Raw genomic sequence first — 4051 nt, 5'->3', positions numbered from 1 at the left:
CCATTGTATTTTCACGGAAACGTACGAACGTGACTTGCTATTTGGGCGTTTTCAGAAATAAATACCGAAAACCCGATTCTCACAGATCCCGGTGTTTTTGGGTTCTTTCAACTCAGAATCACTAGCATATTAAATTCTGATGATAAAATAACCGTACCCAAAGGGTAAAACGGGACCCTATTACTAAGACTTCGCTGTCCGTCCGTCCGTCCGTCTGTCACCAGGCTGTATCTCACGAACCGTGATAGCTAGACAGTTGAAATTTTCACAGATGATGTATTTCTGTTGCCGCTATAACAACAAATACTAAAAACAGAATAAAATAAAGATTTAAATGGGGCTCCCATACAACAAACGTGATTTTTGACCAAAGTTAAGCAACGTCGGGAGTGGTCAGTACTTGGATGGGTGACCGTTTTCTTTTTGCTTTTTTTTTGCATTATGGTACGGAACCCTTCGTGCGCGAGTCCGACTCGCACTTGCCCGGTTTTTTTTTAATGGTGGGATCGATGGAGAATGCTGTCGATTCTGAGTAGAATGAGCCCAAGAACGTCCAGATGTGAAAGAATCAGGTTTTCAATATTTATTTTATTTCTGAAAACGCCCATTTCCGTCAGTCTCGGTACAAAAAGTGTACTGACGTTGACTGAATTAGCATGACAAATACGAACGTTTCCGAGAAAATACGATGGAAAACAATGATTTGCTCGGAACAAAAGAAACCGTATCAGAAAAGTCCTACTTTATTTATGCATTAGTTTTGTTCTTAGTAGGTTTTATCATTTAAATTAATATTTAACGTACATACATTATAATAACATAAATACAAAATTCAAATTTTTTTAATTATACATATGAAAAATACATAGCAACATTTATAAATAAAGCAGCCAATACCTGGGTAAACGGTAAATAAGTACATTATAATAATCTTAAAATATCTCTAACTGTTTATTTTCCCTACTTACATGTTTTATGCTTTTCTTGAATAACCTTGGATTACTTGAATAACAAGTTTCGAGTAAAACATGATACATTAAGACCAATATAACTCCCACACAATCTGCAGTAGTTTCCCCCAAATACTGGCGGTGTTGAAGATCCTTTACTCAGCTAAACTTGCGGCAACTCCTAACAAAATACAACTCAAACTCATATTTCCAACTTTACCCACTGTTGATAATAATATAAACTCGTGGGTAAACGTCACAGTTAAATTACTACATGCAGTATGGTAACAGTGGGAAACCGTTGTAAGAGGCAAGCAATTTTCAGTCGCACGCCAATTCGAACGTGCATCTGACTTCAAACCGATATTTGAATAATATTGGAATCATATCAGTTATAGCTGTGTCGGTGTGTTAGTCAATTTGTAACAACAAAATCGGTTTTCGGATATTCATCAAAACTTGTGTCTTTATTACTTAACTTTATAGTTATTTTTTGAATGACTCAAAGAATCTGAGATTTTTTTATTATGTATTCTCTAACATTCGAAGAATCCGGGTTTTTTTCAATGTCAAAGTACTGCCAGGCTCAACTACAGTAGGCCAACTAACACAAATAAGCCACCTCGGAATTTGATCACAATAATGACTCGCTCCCTTGACGCGAACTTGCTCTAATTTGCTCTAATTCCGTTTATCTTGAGAACTGTTCGTGAACGCAAATCTCAGTACACACTAAACAGGCGTATTCTGATTTTAATAACAGCATAAGAATTAGATCTGGATTAAATATGGATCTGAACGAATTCACATCCTGTTATTAAAATCAGAATACGTATGAAAGTTGGCTAATGAGATCAGGCTTTGACATATGTTAATATACTGTACATACACTATCTTGTGTACGCTCTACACATACTACGATGTACAGTCAGCATCAATAGTAGCGTATGAAACAACGCTCCAAAAGTATCTGCCACCGTCGCGTCGAATACTTTTTCGAATAGAGTAATTAATCTTATTTCTCGACAGTCCGTGTTTGAAAGTAGATAATAAGTACAACAGCAATATTGTTCTGTATATATTATATACACTTATCTATTTTTGGTAGGTTTGGTATGTCGACTGTACCATAATTACAAACCTATACTTATAGTTCGTTTTTTTAGCATTAGAAAGAACTTGAAAGAAGGTAAGCGATCTTGACATGTCTTTTAATTGAAAAACTCTTTTTAAAAATCAGTAAGTATTACTTATGAAAGCAGAAGAATATAAATGATCGTATTACATTCATAATTGTTACATATTTGCTGTGACTTATTTTTAAAATGTGTTTTTCAATTAAAGACACATCATGATTGTTTAGGTACCTTATTTCTAATGCTAAAAAAACGAACTATTTATTAACTCAGATTGGAGCACACTTTATTTGTCTTTATAATACATAAGTTCTTTACAAAATTAATAAATGTTTGAACAAGACGTTGTTCATAAATTATGAACATTTATTTCGAACTTTCTAATAACGAACTTCAAAATTGTAATTTATTGAGAACTAGACTTATTGAAGTTTTCTACTTTTATTTAGTACTTGTAGGTATACCTATTAATTAAGAAAATATTTTGACCAATTTTAGGAAAATATTTACACACACAAACACTGCAAATTATTAAAAGATCTTTTTTAAATGTGCGAGTACCTACTTGCTTTTTTAAAAATACCACTTCGGTGGCAATCAAGCATACGGCCCGCCTGATGGTAAGCAGTCATCGTAGCCTACGGACGCTTGCAACCACAGGGGTGTTACATGCGCGTTGCTGACACTTGGCGCGCAGTTTTAAAATGGTTTATCTCCCTAGTAGGTAAGTATTATCCCAATAAAATAGAGGGGAAGTATTTAAAATAATAAAGCAGTTAAAAAAAGACATTTATTTATTTTCTCCATCACAATAATGACATCGTTATATTTTTACATAATTAATATAATTATATTATGATAATATTTTTACTTATAAATAAAATTGTCTCTAAATCATATCGTTTCTAATAATTACTAACTACACTACGGATATAAGGTTACGGTAAATTTAGATGTAATATAATAATATAGGTTAATTTCATGGTCACGGGTTTCAAATATGATAATGTATGTATTTATCAGAGTGTAGGTATGTATATCATCGCCTATTAGATGTCGTACCTTAGAGTGTCCCCAATATAATTATTAATTTATTGTTAAATGGACATAAACTACATCAAAAGAGCTCTTTGGTTGAAGTAACCCCATAACATACATAACCTCTAGCCGCCCAGAGACCTATAAAAAGGTCTCCTGTTCCATTCTAATTTGAACTTTGTGTCAACAAAATAATATTTCATTTTGCTTGGCAAGGTTTGACGTAATGGGCGGCTAGAGGATAACGCAAAGGATGTGCCATGTTAGGGCGTCCGCTAGCTGTGACCGGGTTAACCTTTTCGACGCCGTGTCAAACACAAAAGCAGTCACCCGGACGCCACGTCACCGAAGTGTCAAAATTGAAATTGAACTCTTTGCATATCCACGTAGGTCTACGTTGCTCTGTGGTCTGTGATCGATTAATCAGTCTTTGGCCGGTGCGGATATATCGGTCATTGGCGTCCAAAAGGTTAAGGAAAAATAGTCCCTATATGAGAAACGCTGTCTAACGCGGACGTGTGTGCGGCGGATTTTACTTACAATGGCACCCTTGTACAATCGCCATCAGATATATCGGAGCGGCCAAGGTGTTCACAATATCTGAACACGCAACTCTAACGCTCTCACAATAGAGGCGTGTTCAGATATTTGTGAGCGCCTTCGCCGCTCCCATATATCTGATGGCGACTGTACGTGCGGGCCCTCCGTCGTGCACCCGCGCCAGCTAGCGGCATTTTAAAGGCTCCTCTTCACGTTGGGCCAACGCCAACGCCAACCAGGGACGCATTTATGCGTTAGAGGGAGCAAGTGATATTGCTATCTCATTCTACCGCATGACTGCGTCCCTCGTTGGCGTTGGCGTTGGCCCAACGTGAAGAGGAGCCTTAATACACATTTTCTAACGATATGTCTACCTACTGTTCATAA

General features: G+C 36.3%; 1 long non-coding RNA gene across 1 annotated transcript; it reads right to left on the bottom strand.

Moving 5' to 3' along the window:
• Positions 1 to 2862: 2862 nt before the first annotated feature.
• Positions 2863 to 3806, bottom strand: LOC134668268 (uncharacterized). The gene is made up of 2 exons (XR_010098760.1): positions 3371 to 3806; positions 2863 to 3247 (listed from the first exon to the last, which is right to left on the bottom strand). It is a non-coding gene; the product is annotated as an uncharacterized LOC134668268 (long non-coding RNA).
• Positions 3807 to 4051: the final 245 nt, after the last annotated feature.

The sequence above is a fragment of the Cydia fagiglandana genome, chromosome 10 (assembly GCF_963556715.1).
Source record: "Cydia fagiglandana chromosome 10, ilCydFagi1.1, whole genome shotgun sequence".
In the NCBI taxonomy this organism is placed as follows: Eukaryota; Metazoa; Arthropoda; class Insecta; order Lepidoptera; family Tortricidae; genus Cydia; species Cydia fagiglandana.
Note: the sequence above shows the minus strand (reverse complement) of the source record. Positions and strands in the feature narration are given on the sequence as shown.